Source organism: Solanum pennellii, chromosome 12 (assembly GCF_001406875.1).
Source record: "Solanum pennellii chromosome 12, SPENNV200".
Classification (NCBI taxonomy): domain Eukaryota; kingdom Viridiplantae; phylum Streptophyta; class Magnoliopsida; order Solanales; family Solanaceae; genus Solanum; species Solanum pennellii.
The window spans coordinates 55672719-55693698 of NC_028648.1; the positions used below are offsets into that span (position 1 = coordinate 55672719).

General features: G+C 37.3%; 1 pseudogene; it reads right to left on the reverse strand.

Moving 5' to 3' along the window:
• Window positions 1–11919: 11919 nt before the first annotated feature.
• Window positions 11920–12528, reverse strand: LOC107006380 (annotated as a pseudogene).
• Window positions 12529–20980: the final 8452 nt, after the last annotated feature.

Below are 20980 nucleotides of genomic sequence, written 5' to 3' on the forward strand. Positions count from 1 at the left end.
TTTCACTAGAGTTGCTTAGGTTGCTTGTATGTGGAGTTACTATTATGTTGATTTATTATGTTCCTTGTCTTGTATGAATATTGGGTTTTACTTGATAAAGAGCATGTTTTCAACTAAAATGTCCTTTTATGCATATTTCAAATGTTTTACGGGCATGGTTCCATACTTAGTACGTGCGTTGTATTAACCATATGGTTTATCTTTTTCCCAAAAAGTGTAGGTTCAAGCCTTTGAGTTGATTCAAGGCCATTTCTCAAGAAACTTGGATTCACTTTCCTATGATGGTGACTCCTCAAGTCTGGGGACAAAAAACCTATGATTCTATCTTTACTTCACTTTGTATATTTGATAGATTATGTTGTTCCATCCTATTCTAAGACTTTCTATTGAGGTAAGTCCCAATTTTCATATTCCTATGCCTAGATGGTACTATGAGACGAAGTTAGTTTCTATTTTGGCATAAAGAAGAAGTTGACTTCTATGTTGTAAAAGTTTTAATAATTTCGTGTTTTTCTATGACTAAATGCGTTGATGAATGCTAAGGGCTTGTCTTAGACCTCTTTGAGATCCACCACGCCAGTTACGTTTAGGGGTTGCTTTTGGGTCGTGAAAAACTTTGTATCATAACATATGGTTTTGAAAGATTGTAGGATTGATGTATGAAAATACGACATCTAGAAGAGTATTGTTCATGAATGTGAAATGCGCCGCACATATGAATGATAGACTATGAGATGTTCAGGAACTTCCACTCTTTTGTATTTCATTGGTCATGCCTAAGAGTCTTGACTCTATCTAGTCCTTTCTTCTTACCCTTTCATATTCTAACAGGCAATGATTGCAAGAAGGACTAATGCAAAGAGGACCGATGAGGAGAATATAAATGAGGTTATTTCCCCTTAAAGTTCATTAAAACCCTTAAGCACCTAATGAAGAAGGATCTATGTCGAATGTTTAGATAAGGACGACTATTCATAGTTTGACTCAACTGTTGTCAACACAAGTTTACACTAGGGTGCAAGTAAACCCCAATTCTAGCACAACCACTTCTCGGATTAGGGATTTCAAAAGGATGAGTCGCCTTACTTTCATTGGCTAAAAAGTGGAGGAGGACCCTCAAGGGTTCATTGATGAAGTGTTTAAGGTGCTAGATTCCATAGGTGTGTCTTCTCAAGAAAAGGTGGAACTAGATGCCTATCAATTTAAAGATGTGGCTCAACTAGTATAATAATGGAAGGAGAAGACACCCATTAGAGAGGTCTGATATATTGGATTTTTCCCCTTGGATGAGGGAGAGGAAAATAAATGAATTTTCAAATATTCATCAAGGGGGTATGAGCGTGACTAAGTTTAGCCTTAATTTAACTCAACTATCCAAAAACACTTCTTCTATGGTGGCGTATTCTACGGCTAAGATGAAAAAGTTTGTTATGGGAATATCCTATATTGTGGTGAATGAATTTAAAACATGAACATCTCTCGGCTCATGGTTCTGAACAAATTGAGGAGAAAAAACTTAAGCAAGTTGGTAAGGAGTTAAAAAGTTCATGGGCCGATGATGGAAATTCTTCTAAGGCTACATTTGAAGTTCAAGATAAGCCAAAGTTCGAAAAGAAGTTTTACAAGCAAAGTCCTTCTTACACTCCAAGGGTTAACAAAGGTGGGTTGTCTAAACCAAAACCACAACGAAATAAGAGTGGTGGTTCTTATGTTTAAAAGCCAAATTGTGCGAATTGTGGTAAGAATCATGAAGGCAAGTACCTAGTTGGCATGGGTAATTGCTATGGTTGTGGTAAGAATGGACACATGAGGAGAGATTGTCCTATTTAGAAGGTTCAATGAAGGGAAAATGCTCAATTATAATCAAGTGATCCTAACTCCGATTCTCCTAAGAAGAATCGCTTCAATCCTCTCAATTTCCGAGGCGATCAAGAGATATCTCCGGATGTTATTATTGATATGTTACAAGTATTTTCAATTAATGTTTATGCATTATTGGATCCCGATGCCACTTTATATTTTGTGGCTCATTTAGTTGGTATGAACTTTGATGTTCTCTCGATGTCTTAAATGAACCTTTTTTGGTTTCAACCCCGGTGGGTGATTCCATAATTGCTACAAGAGTTTATAAGGGTTGTCTAATTTCATTTCCCAATAGAGTCACATTGGTTGATTTGGTAGAACTTGATATGTTGGACTTAGATGTCATATTGGGGATCGATTGGCCACATTTTAGTTTTGCATCAATTGATCGTAGAACCCGGGTAGTTTAGTTTCAATTTCCTAATATACCTATTTTAGAACTGAAGACATGAAAATCAATATTTAGAGGTCAAAACATTTCACGGCTTAAATCTTGCAAGTTGATTTCTAAGGGATGTCTCTATCATATTGTGAGAGTCAAGGATCTTTAGCCCCACTCCTCCTTTAGAGTCGAACCCCATTGTGAAGGATTTTACGGATGTATTTCCTTATGTCTTGCCCGAAATTCCTCCCAAATGGGAAATATATTTTGGCATTGATTATTGTCAAATACGCAACCCATATCAATCCCTCTTTACCGGATGGCCCCGACCTAATTGATGAAATTAAAAACTCACCTTATCGATTTTCTAGATAAGGGTTTTATTCATCTAAGCATATCTCTATGGGGTGCTCTATGTTATATGTTAAAAAGAAGGAGGGTTCAGTTAGGATGTGTATGAGTACGGAAAATTGAACAAAGTCACTGTAAAGAATAAGTATTCACTCCCTATGATCGATGATTTCTTTGACCAACTCCAAGGGTAGTGTTACTATTCAAAGATTGATTTGAGGTCAGGTTATCAATAACTTAGAGTGAGACAGTTTCATATTCCAGAAAATACAACACAAAAGAATATATGGTCACTATGACTTCTTAGTCCTATTCTTCGAGTTAACTAATGACCTTGTAGCTGTCATGGACCTTATTAATCGACTCTTTAGAAGTTATGTTAATTTATTTGTGATTGTCTTTATTGACGAGATTTTGGCATATTTAAAGAGTGAGAATGACCATATGAGCCACTTGAGGATAATTTTGCAAGTCCTCAAGGAGAACCATCTATTTGCTAAATTCAATAAGTGTAAGTTTTAGCTAAGGTCTATGGATTTTATTAGTCACGTTATTTCATGTGAGGGTATAGAGGTCAATCCGAAGAAGATGGAAGCAGTTAAGAATTGGCCAAGACCCCTAAGTCCTATCGAAGTTTGAACCTTTTTGGATTTAGGCAGGTATTATAGGATGTTTGTAGATGTCTTCTCATCTATTACTACTCCTTTGATAACCCTAAACGTAATTAAAGTTAAGTTTGAGTGGAGGAAGCTTATGAAAGAGGTTTCCGAGAATTGAAAGGTAAGCTTACCTCCTCTTTGATATTCATCTTACTGAAAGGTACCAAAGGGTTCGTTGTGTATTGTGACTCTTCTCGAGTAGGTTTGGGTTCTATCCTCATGCAGCATTGCAAGGTGATAGCATATGACTCTAGACAGATCAAAGTACATGATAAAAATTACCCAAGTCATAACCTTCAACTAGCGGCCCTAGTGTTTGCTTTGAAGATATGGATACATTACCATTTATGGGGTTCACGTAGATGTGTTCACCGATCAAAAGAGTCTTCAATATGTTTTCACTCATAAATAATTTAATCTACGTTAAAGAAGGTTGTTAGAACTTTTAAAAGACTACGATATGAATTTCCTTTAACACCTCGGAAAGCCAGTATGGTTGCGGATGCTTTGAGTCAGATGTCAATGGTTAGTAGGACTAATATAGTTGATGATTAGAAATATCTAGTAAGATATGTGCATAGGTTGAACCAATTTGATGCTTGACTTGAAGATTCTCCAAAAGGGGGTACCATGGTTCATCATAACTCTGAGTGTTCTTTAGTGGTTAAGGTAAAGTCTAAGCAACATATTGATCCTCTATTGATGGAGTTGAACTAATCGGTTCTTAGAAAGGCTACAGAGACTTACTCCCAACGAGAAGATGAGGTACTTAGGTACCACGGTAAATCGTGTGTTCCAGATATAAATGGCTTAAGGGAGAAAATTCTTGAAGAGGCTTATAGCTCATGATATTTCATTCATCTGGGTGCTACCAAAATGGATTATGATCTACAGGAAATATATTGGTGGACGGAATGAGAAGGTATATAGAGAACTTTGTGGCTAAATGTCCAAATTGTCAAAAAGTCAAAGTCGAGCATCAAAGGCCGGGAGGCCTATGTGAAATTATGTATACCTCCACTTGGAAGTGGGAGGATGTAAACATGGCTTTTGGTAGACTTTCCTCAAACTCGAAGGCAATAAGACCCTATTATTTTTGTTGTGATAGGATGACAAAATCAGCCCATTTTGTCCAGTCAAAGTTAGTTGTTAGGCAGAGGATAATGCTAAGGTGTACATTAAACAGATGGTGAAGTTTCATGGAGTTCCTTTATCCATTGTTTCGGATAGAGGAAGCTTATTTATATTCACTTTTGGAAGTCATTCTATGATGGGCTTGATGCTAAGGTGAAATTTAGCACCACATTTCATCCTCACGCGGATGGCCAAGCGGAACACACCATCCAAACCATAGAAGATATGTTGAGGGCATGTGTTGTTGACTTCAAAGGTAGTTTGTATGATCATCTACCATTGATAGAGTTTGTCTAAAACAATAGTTACTATTCAAGAATTGACATGGCTCCATTCGTAGCACTTTATGGTAGGAGGTGTAGATCTCCGGTTGGGTGGTTTGAAGTAGGTGAGATTGTTGTTCTCGGTCTCGAGATTGATTACGAATCTATTGAAAAGGTTTGTCTCATAAGGGAAAGGTTGAGAATAAATCAAAATCACCTGAAGTCTTATGCTGGCAATAGAAGAAGGGACCTTGAGTTTAAGCTAGGTGATGGGGTCTAATTGAATCTCACCCATGAAGGGGAAACTTTGTCCTTGGTATGTGGGACATTAAAAATATTTTAAGCGAGTGGGGAATGTTTCCTATGAGTTGGAATTTCCTAATTAATTAGCCCCGGTTCATCTGGTGTTTTATGTTTCTTTGCTTAAGAAATGCACAGTCTATTCTCCTTTTAAAAGGTTAAGGGGTTAATGAGAATCGTTATTATGAAGAGGTTTGATTGAGATCTTAGATCATCAAGTTAAGAAATTGATGAATAAAGAGTTTGTCTTTGCAAAAGTCAAAAATAAATCACCTAGTCGAGGATGCAACATGGGAGGCCGAGGACGACATGAAATCCCACTATCCTTTCCTCTAGCTCCTAGAAAAGGTTGAGGTTAGTAGTTTCTCTTAATTTAGCATAAATTGAGAGTTATGTGTAATATTGAACTTGCCATGGTTTTTCCTTATATGTGCATGTTATTGTGAGAATCCTTCCTTACATGAATTTTGATTCCATGCATTATATTTCTCGTTGTTGGATTGCACTTAAATGTGATATGAATATGTAGGCTTCATGAGAGTTATATTAAGCATTATTGATGTTGACTTGATAAATAAATATAATGCTTATTCTCTAAATGCCTAAAATGATGATCATTGAAATTGGAGAAGGTAGTCCCTCTTATGAATATGCGAATAATGAGTTTGGGGCATAATAATATTGAGGAGTAAGTTCTTATGTGATGTTTCTTGTCTATGGGCTTCTAGTGTTGATTAATTGTATTCCCTAGAAAAAGATCCAAGTGTCATTAGGGGGCGAATGTTCCCTAGGGAGAGTATTGAAACACCCTGAAAATCTAATGACCTAAGATATAGTCTTAAATTATGAATAATAACTTAAAATGGTTCAAATAATGTTTATAGACCTAAACTATTGTAATTAACTTTTTTTTTGAAGTATAAGAGTCAAAACGACAAGAAATGACCATTACGTCTAGAAGCGAGTGAAATTGAACTAGTAGATGTTGTTTGGTATTGTGAAGGGTTGGCAGTAGCCTATGATGGTTAAATTTTGTAAAAAATCTTTATATATGTAAAAAAAAATTAGGATCAAAACGTTAAGGTACGACCCCCCAAGGACCACCCAAGGGGTCCTTGAGGAGGACCAAAAAGTTTGAACAAAAGCTATCAAGATAGCAGCCCTCCACGAATGCCTTTGATGGGCCGTTAAGGGAGTGAAGACCCTAGGTCAGGACTTGTGGGTTGAGAGTGAGTCTCCCCGCAAAGTCTTCCCCAATACCCCCTTAGTCAAGAACCACAAGGGTGAAGGACGGAGCATTGAACCACTTACGATACGTAGGTGGTGACGGTAGGTTGTGGCAGTTGAAGATTTTTAGTTTATGAGTTGGGGATCAAAGTTCGAGTTATTTATTTAATAAGGGTTAAGGGTGTTGTTTAGTGAGTTTATTAGCTAAATAAACCTAACTATAAGACCCCAACGTCATTACCGAAGTCATTCTCACTTAACACATGTCAAAACACAAACTATCTCAAAATTCTCTCAATTAAAGACTCCATTAAAGAGGAAGAAGAATCTTTCACTAGGGATTACAAAACTGAACTTTCCTACATAATTCTTTGAAATTAAAAATATATGTTTGGTTTTCACTCTTGGAAATCCTTTCCCCAAGAGGTCCTCTTAAATTAAGCTTTTAAAAGTTCCCAAAAAGCTAGGGTTTAATTCTTACACATGGGTTTCATTCTTAAACAAATTTTATGGATTTATTATTGATATTTAGGGTTAATTATGTGTATAATTATTATTATTATTTGTTGTTTTTCACTTGAAATCTCCTTAGACCCATGTTCTTACCCAATTTCCTAAATCTTGGATTTGACATTGTGGATTGGTTTAAGATGATATACCAATTGTTTTTTTACTGTATATATGTTATTACTTCATACTTACCTTATATTATGTGTTAATTATGCATTATTGTTGTGATTGAAGTATCCAGTCCCTTGAAGAGCAAAAAGGTATGAAGGTTGGTTCTCTATGGAACTTATGTATGACATGTGAATCATTAAGATGATAATAATTCTATATCTATTGTGTTGTTGTTGTATTGATGACAAGGTTTCCTCATCCTTAAGCCTAGACACTTGAATTAAGTATGATGTATGCATTTCTGCTATGTTAAGATTGTTTTATGATTGATAGATAGTTCTCATGATTATAATGTACTCACTTGGTAGTGTTCTAAAGTGAAAGTACCATTCTTACTTATGATCACTTATGAGTTATTATGATAAGATTTTGACATGAATGCCTAGTAAATACTAAGGTGAACTTATGTAATGACAAAGATGATTTCTAATGGGAATAAATTATTAGCACCGAGAGGATATGGAAATGAGATGGGGCTTTTACGTTTAGCAAGTTCGGCTTCCCATATGGGTTCCTTTTACATGTAGCAAGTCCAGGTTCCCAATATATGTGTTGTCTAAAGAGATTGAAACCTTCTAAATTAGTAATTACGGGTTTCTAGTAGCAATCTCCTTGTCCCTTAACTATGTGCTCACATAGTACTATAGCTTAGTGGATCTACTTAGATAGCTAGTATGAAAGGTTCAACCTTAGGCAAGTGAAACCCTCTCTTTTTGGTGTGAGAGTAGAACACTAGATTCCATGTAGCTCATGGTGAGACCCAATTTTCACCTTCCCTGACAGGAATTAATTCATAAGCTTCATAATACCCAAATAGTTTAGAATAATTAGTTTTATAAAATTCAAGTAATTTGCAATGAGAGTTTAAATAATGTTAGTCGATTTTTATAATTTATAATTAGTAAATAAATTCATCTTGTTTATGTTTTAACTATATTCATCAATTAAATTCGATTTGGTTACTTTTGAAACTTATTGGGTCTATTGTTTAATTACAATCTTAGACAAACGTCTTCAATTTGTTTCAACCCAATTCAAAAGATCAAGTTCAGTCGTTCTTTTCTCATATTCTTGGCAAACTATTCATACTTCCAAACCAACCCATTTCCTTTCATATTTTTTCCCAGCAATCCGAGCCCAATTCCTACTCCATTTCTCGTCCCAACCCACTCAATTCCTAGTCAACCTGGCCGTTTTTATCTTCTCTAAGATGACCCATCTGACATTAACAACAACATTCATGGAGAAAATAAAGTTATTCTGAACGACCTCAATGATAGCATCAAATGACGCCTGCTCGATTACAACTGTAACCGTGAGCAAACGGAGGCGAAAAGAAAATAGTGAGAAAAGTGTACACTGTGTTCTTTGTCTTTTTCCTTAGATGTTTCTCTCAAACAGTACCTTTTATGCAGAAAAAAGCACCTGCAATTTTATGCTTGTGGCCTTGGTGTTGAGTCGCGTGGCGTTTCAAGGTTGATGGAGACGTATCAGCCGTCCACCTTGCCCTCCCTCCCTTGGAATTTGCTGAAAATTTAGTATCAAAGTAGAATATTCCTTCAGATTTTGATATAAGGTTTGAAATTTGAATTCGTCCCTTTGTTCTTACCCGTTTTACCCTCATCTCCGCCCCCCCCCCCAAAAAAAATCTACCCTTATTACCCCAATATAAAAAAGTCCCTCTTATTCACTGTTAGAGGTTGGAGACGAGGGGTGGAAAATAAAAGGAGATACAGAGAGGTAGCTTACATTAGGTTGGAAGAAAAATTGGAAGAAAATTTGTAGAAAAATTTGAATGTTGGCGAGGATTCGTAGATAGAGAAAGAACGTTTAGCTAGAGATATATAGAGAATACATTCGAATACACCTTAGATAGAACTTTGTTCTTTTTTGGGTTGTGGATATTTTTCGGATATCTTAGAATCTCAGCGTAGTGTGGAAAGCTGCTTCTCCGCATGTTATTCTTTTGGTTCGTTGCCCCGGAAAACGTAATATTATGTTTCTGATTCTAATTTCTTTCAACGTGAACAAATAGTTGCACTGTTTATGGTTTGATGTTTTAATATTTCTGATCAACTAATTTGAGGACTGTTTACTTCTTGATTGTTGCGAGTGATTTGAATATTAGAATTTTGAGAATATTTTCATTTGGTGTCGATTGGAAATCAGTATTGTAGCTCGTTTGTGATTCGAAATGTTGTTGTCTCATTTGTCTGAAGTTTTGATCGTCCCGTCTGATGTTGAGTTATTTCCTTAATTTTGAGATCTTTTATCTCATTGAGGTCTTTCATTGTTAGCTTCTAGTCAAATTTCAGTCTAAAAATTTCTGAATCAAGTTTTATTTATTTCCCAATCTGTTATGAGGAGGTTTCCTTTTCTTTTGCTAGTCAAATCATGTAAATTGAATAATTTACTGTTGTACTTCCTTCTTTATGATGTGTGCTCTTTAGGACTTGATACTAGCCGTTCTATTTCAAGGTTCCTACCTCTCTTGTAATGGTGTTTGTCGTATTTTCTTATTTTCTTGATTTGTAGGCTAGGTTATGTCAAGTTTCTTTCTAACTAAGGCTGAGTTAAAGCGAGTCAATAAACTTGTCATTCCCAACTGCTGGAGTTTCTTGTGTTGATCTGTTAATCTAATTAGTTTTGTTTTACTTGTACGTCCTCATCATCTTCGCCCGTGAATCATCTTAAAGCTGAAGTTAGTCATAAGGAATAAAGTTAGTTTTGAATGTATGTTTCTCTCTCTCCTCTCCCCTCTCCTCTCAATTGCTTGGGATTTGTTATCTCAATGTGTAGCATGCCTTGTTTAATCGGATTTATGTCAACATTTAGTCAAACTTTTTGACGAAAATGCTTAAAAAGATGTAATGGACCAATTTTTGTTTCTTATTGGTAATCCTGTTATCTCGTTACACTTTTTTGTTCAAACTCATTTAGATTGCGATGTTTGTAATTAGTACATCACGGGATTCACTCTGCCAATTATCGAAGTAACAATCGTTTGCTTTTGTGCTATTTGGATTGCTACTGCTCCTAAATTGGTCTCTTGTTTATTTAATAAAAACTTTCTTTGAGTTGTCATTATTTAAATATTTTTTCTTTCTTGGAGTGTGATACTATAATGGTGTCTCATTTGACACCTTTGAGAAGCTAGATTATCTCCTGTTTTAGGTTGCTTACTGTTTCTTTCAATAATAATGGTAGTACAAAATAAAATAAAATATTGCGTTTATTTAATCCTTTACCAGTGAAATCTTATCTTCTTTCGTACTAATTTCTATATTTTGGTGTGCATTTGATGTTTCGCCGAGTCTACTTCGACTCTTCCTTTCCCCTTGCATTTCATGAGATCCATAAAGGTTCAAAATCATTCATTTCGAGTCATCCATAAAGTGGAACCAAAGAATAAATCCATGAATTTGAAATACAGGTGTTCGGAGAGGAATAATGAGATTGTATACACTAGTATACACATAGTGTATACAGAATACAGAAATGAGAAAATGGTCCTAAAAGCCCCGAAATTCAGTTTTGTATTTTGTTGTTGGGCCTAAGCCCTTTTATTTAAAAAGGTTGCATGAATTGGGCCAAAAGCCCAAAACAAAATTAGGCCCAAGTACTGGCCCAACCGGGCATATCCAGACTAGGGCCTAAGTTTTCTTTCCCTATCTCACTAACTGGTTATTATTTGTTTTATGTGTTTATTTAATTTTAAGTTTTGAGAAATTCTTAACTCCCCAAAAGATAGCCATTTTGAATTAACTATTTAAAATGAAATAAATATTTTACTTTCACTTAGTCAAGCATCTCTTTAGACATTAGCCAATTATTTTAATTGTCGGATAACCAAATTAGTGGGTGTTTTAGATGCCTTAAGACCCTTCCTAAAACACTAATAAGAACAGCTAAACCCGTTAAATATTTTTAATTCTTTTCCTATTTTAATCTTTTAAAAATAATTTTTCTTAATTTCACTTTAAATATTAAGTGGCAACTCTTAACCAGTGCATTGCGTTTTTTAAATAAAACAGAATGACGACTCTGCTGGGGAGTTGAATGGGTTCTAACCTTATAATCCACTTTGTTACTATTTTTTTAAAATGTTTTAATTCTTGTATATTGTAAACTGTTGCATTTCATGGCATCGCTTCCTCCAAACGGCAAATAGAATGCATTAGGAAAGAAGGCGGTTGCTTGGCTTACCACGTCTGTCCTTAAGAAAAAAACAAGCAAAATTCTTTGGAAGTGAGAAATGATTAGTGAGCTTGTGGTTATCAATGTCGTGTATTAGCCTTCACCCCGTTGTTTGTCTGACACAAGTAAACTTCATTTCTAAACCAATTCTAGTCAACCTAGAGTAGAGCGATACCAGATCCAAATCCAAGCATTAGCCTAAGATATACCAACACCCAAGGCGTTCTGGGCCCATTAAAGAGACCAACTTGAATCAAAAACGCCCCACTGCCTAAACAAATGATTATATTTATTTTTTAATATTTAAAAGATGTATACGTCATCTAAAAAGTCATTTTCCTTAGGGTAAGGAGTATATTATAGTCTACTTTAGTAGAAGAATGAATTTTACAAGACAGTAGTCCATCAAAAGGCATCGACATTCGGAGGTGAGAATAAATCGAGTTTGAAGGACCGTTCGGGGAGGCATAGTTTAGGGTTATACTCCATCATGGGATTAATTATTTTCCTTCTATTTTCCCCCTTTCGGATTATTTATAAAGTTTGTATAAATTTGGGTTTAGGGGCAATGATGTGTTTCAAATGATGTACACATCCTTCAAATTGTTAGGTTTACCCTTGGCACAAAAGGGTCACATATTTGTTTAGAACGCGCAATATTTATTTATGTGTTATAGCTGCTTATGTAAATATGTTGCTTTATTTGGAGATATTCTAGATCACTCTTGTTCGTTGATTTTTTAAAACCACTAGGCATAAATATAATGTCACAATCAAAAGTGCGTCCAAATCGTCCTCATTTCTAAGCTCGATATACTTTTTCGGTTTAAGCAATTCATGAGCTTTATTGTGATCTTTTCTGCTACTGGATAATATAGATCTTCTTTAGTAGATTCTTGAATACAAGATAAACGCCAAACCTTAGAAACTGGTCTTCATGTTCCTGCAGAGCGCATCGAAGAAGCCGATTTAGAGAAAGCACAATGTTTTAGGGAAGATTCCGATTTAGAGCTTCACAGATATAAGATATTTTAGTATCATCCTTATATTTCTTTCTTTTCGAGGATTGTGATGGATATGATACCTTGATCAACAGCGGAGAAATTTTCATTGTACACCTCCAACCGTCAAGTATAATACATGCAAGTAACCTTGTCCCTATGATGAAACTTCTCGAAATAAAAAATGCAGGCAATTTCAATGCTTCATGTAACACTTTTACACAAGTGAACTGTTCTGAGCTTAAACTAATTTTTGAAAAGATGGCAAGCCACAAAGAAAGCTCCAACAGGTTTAGATTCTTTTCTACAAAGAACCTGAAACACTTTCATGAGAAACGAGCCACCCCTTTCAACTTTTCAGGAGTTCTTCCAATAGAAGCCAACTCTTTATCTGCTCTTTCTGCTAGAATTCTAATTTTATAGGCAATGACATAAAGGGCTTCCAAAAGCCCAAGTTGACATAAATGCATTGGCAGCGTTTTCAAAAGTCTTCTAAGATTCAACCAAGTTTCAGTCGATAACATTGTAAGGCACGAAATAGAGAGAGTAGTATATCTGCATACTGAGTATCTATTAGTGTCTCTCATTACTCTGCTAGCATCCTGGAAAGTGATGAGGGCATCAAATAGAGAAAGGAGAAAAGATGAATTTTAAAAGATAGAGAAAAAAATGCATAGAGACTTGGTGTATTGAGATGAAATAATATCGGAGAAGCGATTTAGGAAGTCAGTAATTCACTTGGGAGCTTCTCCCATGCTAAATAGGCTGAAGCCATTCTTTATTCTTTAATCCAATTGAAGATTTTGGTTTTGAGCAGAATCCCAGAGGGGTTTTCGCCTTTCTCCGGGTTTATGTTTTTCTCCGCGACTTAGAACAACAATGGCAACACTCTTTCTAAGGCTCAAGTTATCTCCTTCAATTCCCCTTTATTTTGTGCATTTTCTTTTGCAGGTAGGTGATGTTCCATGAACTGTTGCAGGTCCTTTCTTGAGTTTAGATGCTGGTAAAGACTTTTCATCCATAAAAGCAAGACTAACCAACAGTTTTCGCAATGATTTTGAAGTTCCTTGTAGTCGTAATGGTTGGGGTGCATCACGTTTTTCANGGTAAAGACTTTTCATCCATAAAAGCAAGACTAACCAACAGTTTTCGCAGTGATTTTGAAGTTCCTTGTAGTCGTAATGGTTGGGGTGCATCACGTTTTTCAATATATCTTGTAAAACTAATAGTATGCTTAATGATATATTTGTGTGTTTGAAATATGTTTACTAATATGTCCTTTTATGTTTGGACTATAATATACATGTTAATTAGTCATTAATATATAAAATTGAATATAACTAGCAGAATGATGTAAAAAGTTTACTATGTTCATGAACTGCAGGGGTTGACACCCCTGTTAATTTAATGTGATTCATAAATTGCAGGGGTTTACGACTCCCAGACTCACAAATAGTTGGGTTTTTGATTCCCAGAATATGAAACACAGGTTTACTGATATCAATTTGGGGGATTCAAAACCCCTGCGAATAACCCCCTGCGACTGGTACCAGGGGTTGGTGAAAAACCTCAGTGACTTAATTGTGGCAGACCTAACAACAGGGGTTTTTGCAACTGCCGAAACAACAAATTGAGGGGGTTACTGACTGCCGCAATATGTAATTATAACCCCCGCAATTTGGACGTTTTTTTGTAGTGCAATAAGTTTTTATTGATAATTGTACCAAGATGAACTTGTGTTACTCCCTCTGTCCCATTTTATGTGGCAACATTTGACCGAGCACGGAATTTAAGAAATAAAGAAGGCTTTGAAATGTTTATCGAATTGCCCTTCAAAAAAGTAAATTCAGTTTTATATCTCCTCATAAATGTATTAGAATAGTATAATTTAATTAAGTGGGACCAAGAAGAATAAAAAATGAATTGTACCTTTAAATACTTACCATATAAGGAAATGTGACATTGTTTTTAAAACTAACCAAAAAGGAAACGGTGCCACGTAAAATGGGAGTGAGGGAGTACATTAGATACTTGATTCTGACAACTCCAACAAAACTTTCATTTCATACAATCGCACAAAGTTGAATAAAACTATATTTGGAAGCATAAAGCGTCTCATTTTTCTCTTCGAAACAACTTCCATTTTGTTTAGTCGATGAGTATGGTTCAGTAGAGCTCCAATTGACTATGGCTCCCAACATTGAGGAATCACGGATTATAGTATAGTTTAAAGATTTTTTCTGAGAAAATTTCACCTGACCACCTATTCTCATGAAAAGTTTATTCACTTCACTTGTATTAATAACCAAAATCGTGGATGCATCATAATTGAGACAAAAGCTCGTTCCCTGAAGATAACAGAAGAGGTTCAAAGGCAACTCTCACTGACGAGGCCAATGAGGATACATTGGACGGGCTTCCCAAATACATTTGCATGAGTTTCAAAAATTCTAGCAGAATGTCATTGCCTAATGGTAGATCCAACGATAAAACGTGATTATTTGATGAAGAAAACATTTCGTCAAATTACAGCTGACTAAATCAGATACAGATGCAGCACCAAGATGTTTTATCGTTGAGCTTGAAAATAGTAGCAAGTTTAGAGAAGTAGCTATTGACTGCATGCCAACTCAACAAGGCGTTGTTGCTTTAGAGTACTTTTGGCGTTTGTGCACGATTGCTTAAGTCGATGAGCTTGCTGGTGTGCTGAAACCATTTTGGGTTGATGGAAAAGCATGCTCCATGAACTGCCAACCTACTAGAAAGCAAACTCAGTTTACTGCTTTTGTAACAATCTATAGACAAATAACAAAATAGGATCATTACATATCTTTAGTAATTCGCCTATGATCAATCTGGAAAAAAGGAATTTAGGTTGATGTTTCTCTTAAAATTGAAAGTAATTGGAAAAAAAAACAGTCCTGTTTTCTCTTCCCAGCCAAGGAAAACCAACCCCCACATGATTTTGACACTCAAGCGATCCACCCTGTTAAAAAAGATCGATGCAAAGGTTAGATTTCATCACATTTATCTAATTCCAACTAGTATTATTTTATCTACAAATTAAATCCGAATATCAAGCCTACATATATATGATATTGTATGGTATGGAGAACACCATTATCTATAGTAAGATACAATGAGTTATAAGCCGTGAAATCGTATTAGAGAATTGATTGTGCAAACAATTAAATGAGACACAGTACACATAAATCACATCATAAGTAAACCTAAAATTAAAATATCAATAAAGAGAGAGTAGTTACATTGTCAATAAATCTGCAATGTTCACCTGAGCAGGAGAAAAACCTACGATTAGACATATAATTGTAATTAACTTTGAAAAAAATAATTTAATTATGGAAATAATTTTAGTTAGAATCCAAGTATGATTCAACTACCATGTTGATGTCCTTTCTTTAGTAAAATTGTTGTTTCCTTTTTTTTTTTAAAAAAAAATTATGGTCATTTTATTAAAGTAAGTTACTATGGTTAAATCTCATTAAAAGTAACTAATGGTGTAGAAAATTTTGTACATTGACTGTCACGACCCAAAACCGAGCCGCGACTGGCACCCACACTTACCCTCCTATGTGAGCGAACCAACCAATCTAAACCTTAACATTTTAACCATAATGAACAAAATACGATGCGGAAGACTTAAACTCATTTATAAAAAGACAATTCAATAACTTCTAAAAATTCAACATCTATTATTCCCCAAAATCTGGAAGTCATCACCACAAGAACATCTATGAACGAATTACTAAACTAAGAGTATTCTAAGAAGCTAAAATAAACAAAAGCTAGTCCATGCCGGAACTTCAAGGCATCAAGACATGAGGAAGAAGATCCAGTCCAAGCTAGAAGCATTAGCTCACCCTGAAATCCGGTGTAATGAAGACTGGCTAGAGTTGCGGTTGAGTTGAAGACGACGGTATGTTTGCTGCATTCCACAAATAACAAGGAAAACAAATACAAGTAGGGGTCAGTACAAAACACGGGTACTGAGTAGATATCATCGGCCAACTCAAAATAGAAAACAGTATATATCAGATAATATCATAAATCAACTACAATACTCAACGTGTAGCAACAACAAGTTCTATAATCATTAATAAGCACCGCCAAGTTCACACATGAGGACTCAAGCCTCAATACCATACTCATTTGGGAATTAGGTTCATTAGATTGAGTATATTAACATCTTTCAAGATTCATTATCTTTATTCCTCTTGTGTCGGTACGTGACACTCCGCTCCCCTACTACTATGTGTCGGTACGTGACACTCCGATCCCCTAATTCTACGTGTCGGTTCGTGACACCCGATCCCCTAATTCTACGTGTCGGTTCGTGACATCCGATCCCCTAATTCTACGTGTCGGTTCGTGACACCCGATCCCCTAATTCTACGTGTCGGTTCGTGACATCCGATCCCCTAATTCTACGTGTCGGTTCGTGACACCCGTTCCCCTAATTCTACGTGTCGGTTCGTGACACCCGATCCCCTAATTCTACGTGTCGGTTCGTGACATCCGATCCCCTAATTCTACGTGTCGGTTCGTGACACCCGATCCCCTAATTCTACGTGTCGGTTCGTGACACCCCGTCCCCCTAATTCTACGTGTCGGTTCGTGACACCCGATCCCCTAATTCTACGTGTCGGTTCGTGACATCCGATCCCCTAATTCTACGTGTCGGTTCGTGACACCCGATCCCCTAATTCTACGTGTCGGTTCGTGACACCCGATCCCCTAATTCTACGTGTCGGTTCGTGACACCCGATCCCCTAATTCTACGTGTCGGTTCGTGACACCCGGTCCCCCTAATACTACGTGTCGGTTCGTGACACCCGCTCCACTAATCTCATTCTATTAATTCATCAATCCTTCTTTTATACCAAGGCATCATCAACCCCATTACTTTAGTTCATCAAGCCTTCTTTTATACTAAGGCATCATCAATCTCATTAACAAAGTAGATTAGGGTTTTTCAAGATTTGGGATTCAATAGCTTCATCATGCTTATTTTATCACAATTATACAATCACATTCATACAAGCATACAATTAAGCATATAGAAGGCTTTACAATACTACCCAATACATATCATTCGCTATTAAGAGTTTACTACGAATAGCATAAACCATAACCTACCTCCACCGAAGATTCGTGATCAAGCAAGCAAATTCCCCAAATTCTTGTTGTCCTCTTCGTTTCTCTCTCTCTCTACTCGTTCTCCCTCTCTTTCTGTTCTTTTTCTTTTTCTTATTCAAACCCTCTTTCTTTTACCCTAATTAGCATATAATTAAGTATAAAGATGGCAATAATATCCCACTAATTAACTCAAGGTTACCTCTTTTAACCCCCAAGTAATTAGACTTATTAACATTAACCCACTAACTTTATAATTAAAGCAGGAATAGTCCAAAACGCCCCTTAAATTACTTAACAGAAATCCGACCCAACCTGGGATTACGCAGCCTGTGACGGCCCGTCGTGCCTGCGACGGTCCGTCCTGCTGCTTCCGTCACAAAGTTCAGAGACTCAATTTCCTTGAAGAGTCTGTGACGGTCCGTCGTGCCCACGACGGTCCGTCCTGCCATGTCGTCACGAAGTTCAGAGAGTCGATTTCAGTACCCAAATTTCAGAATTCTAAGTGTTTTGGAACGAGACCCCCTCGACGGTCCGTCGTGCCCATGACGGTCCGTCGTGGGTTCCGTCGTCTCAGCCAGTTTTTCCAGAAATAAAATCTGCAGCTCAAAACGACTTAACAGGTCGTTACAATAGATACCAATTTACCCATCGTTCGTACCCGAACGATCACGAGAAGAGAACAAGGGCGAAAAGGGAGTGCCTGAATCTGTAAACAGGTGTGGGTATCTTTCTTGCATATCAGCCTCCTTCTCCTAAGTCTCCTCTTCAACTGGTCGATTCTTCCATTGGACTTTGATGGATGCAATCTCCCTTGATCTCAACTTGCGAATTTCTCTATCTAGAATGGCAACAGGCTCCTCCTCATAAGACAAATTTTCATCAAGTAAGACCGAATCTCAACGAATGATGTAGTTTCCATCCCCATGGTATCTTTTTAACATAGACAACATAAAATACCGGATGCACTCCGGACAGCCCTGGAGTCAAGGCTAACTCATAAGCCACCTCTCCTACCGCTTAAGTACTTCAAAGGGACCAATATACCTTGGGCTTAGTTTACCCCTTTTACCAAACCGCATCACCCCTTTCATGGGCGAAACCTTCAGCAAGACTTGCTCACCCTCCATAAACTCCAAGTCTCTAACCTTTCGATCTGCATATTCCTTTTGCCTACTTTGCGCCGCTAAAAGCTTTTCTTGAATAGATTTCACCTTCTCTAATGAATCCCTCAAAAGGTCAGTACCCCAAGGTCTAACCTCAAATGCATCAAACCACCCAATGGGAGACCTACATCTCCTACCATACAATGCTTCAAATGGGGCCATATCAATACTTGAGTGATAGCTATTATTGTATGAAAACTCCGCTAAGGGTAAGAAGCTATCCCAATGGCCACCAAATTCTATCACACATGCACGAAGCATATCCTCCAACACTTGAATCGTTCGCTCAGACTGTCCATCGGTCTGAGGGTGAAATGCAGTACTAAGGTCCAACCTAGTACCTAATTCAGCATGCAATGTTCTCCAAAACTTAGAAGTAAACTGCGTACCTCTATCTGATATGATGGAGAGTGGAACTCCATGCAACCGAACAATCTCTGAGATGTAAAGTTTGGCTAACTTCTCTGCATTGTAAGTCACCTTGACCGGAATGAAGTGAGCAGACTTAGTTAACCTATCCACAATTACCCAAATAGAATCAAACTTACCCAATGTCTTTGGAAGACCAACCACGAAGTCCATTGCAATTCTCTCCCACTTCCATTCAGGAATGGGCATTCTCTGAAGTGTTCCTCCGGGCCTCTGGTGTTCATACTTTACTTGCTGACAATTTGGACATTTGGCAACAAAATCAACAATGTCGCGCTTCATTCTACTCCACCAAAAGTGTTGCTTTAGGTCACGGTACATCTTGGTTGCACCAGGATGTATAGAATATCCGGAACTATGAGCCTCTGTAAGAATAGTGTGGATCAAATCATCAACACGGGGCACACATACCCTTCCCTTAATTCTCAAAACACCTTCCTCATCCATTATTGCTTCTTTAGCCTCTCCTCGCAACACCATATCCCGAATTCGGCTTAGTTTCTCATCATCAAACTGTTTTCCCTTGATCTTGTCAAGAAAAGAAGATCTCGCCTCCACACTGGCCAAAAATCCTCCCTTCTCATTTACTTCCAACCTCATAAAGTCATTAGCCAGAGTCTGAACCTCTCTAGCCAATGGGCGTCTAGAAACTTGCAAGTGAGCTAGACTTCCCATGCTTCCTGCCTTTCTACTTAAAGCATCTGCCACAACATTAGCTTTTCCCGGATGATACAGGATAGTGATATCGTAGTCCTTCAGTAGTTCCATCCATCTCCTCTGTCTCAAGTTCAAATCTTTCTGAGTAAAGACATACTGTAGGCTACGATGATCCGTATAGACTTCACACTTAACCCCATATAGATAGTGCCTCCATTGCTTTAATGCAAACACTACCGCAGCCAACTCCAAATCGTGGGTCGGATAATTACGTTCATGCACCTTTAATTGCCTCGAAGCATACGCAATTACGTTCTTCTCTTGCATTAGCACTGCACCCAAACCAGAATAGGATGCATCACAATACACAATGAAGTTCTTACCCTCTACTGGCAAGGTAAGGATAGGTGCGGTAGTCAACAAGGTCTTGAGTTTCTGAAAGCTTTCCTCACATTCATCCGACCATACAAATGGAACATTCTGCTTAGTCAAGTTCGTCAATTGGGAAGCAATAGAAGAGAATCCCTTGACAAATCGACGGTAGTAACTGGCTAAACCAACAAAGCTTCTTATTTCTGACACATTAGTAGGTCTTACCCAATTCTTCACTACTTCGATCTTAGAAGGATCCACCATCACTCCATCCTTAGAAACCACGTGCCCCAAGAAGGACACTGAATCTAGCCAAAACTCACACTTGGAGAATTTGGCATAAAGCTTTTTCTCCCTCAACATTTCCAACACAATTCTCAAATGCTCCTCATGTTCCTTCTTACTCTTGGAGTATATCAGTATATCATCAATAAATACGATCACAAAGAGATCCAGATATGGCTTAAAAATCCCGTTCATCAAGCTCATGAAAGCAGCAGGGGCATTCGTTAGTCCAAATGACATTACCAAGAATTCATAATGCCCATACCTGGTTCGAAAAGCAGTCTTTGGCACATCTGCTGCCCGTATTTTCAATTGATGATAACCAGACCTCAAGTCAATCTTAGAGAAGACACAAGCACCTTGTAACTGATCGAACAAGTCATCAATGCGAGGAAGAGGGTACCTGTTCTTAACAGTTACTTTATTTAGTTGCCGGTAATCTATGCACATCCGAAGACTCCCATCTTTCTTCTTCACAAACAAAACAGGAGCACCCCAAGGGGATGCACTCGGTCTAATAAAGCCTTTCCCTAACAATTCTTGAAGTTGGGCTTTTAACTCCCTTAACTCTGCTGGAGCCATTCTATAAGGGGGTATGGAAATGGGACGAGTACCCGGTTCCAAATCAATGCAAAAGTCAATATCTCTATCCGGGGGCATACCAGGAAGGTCTGCAGGGAACACATCCAGAAACTCACGAACTACCGAAACCGACTCAATCGAAGGTACTTGGGTAGTATCATCCCTGAGGTGTGCCAAGAAAGCTAAACACCCTTTACTAACCATTCTCTTAGCACGAAGAAAGGAGATGATACGAACCGGATTGGAAGTGTAGTCACCCTCCCACACTAACGGATCT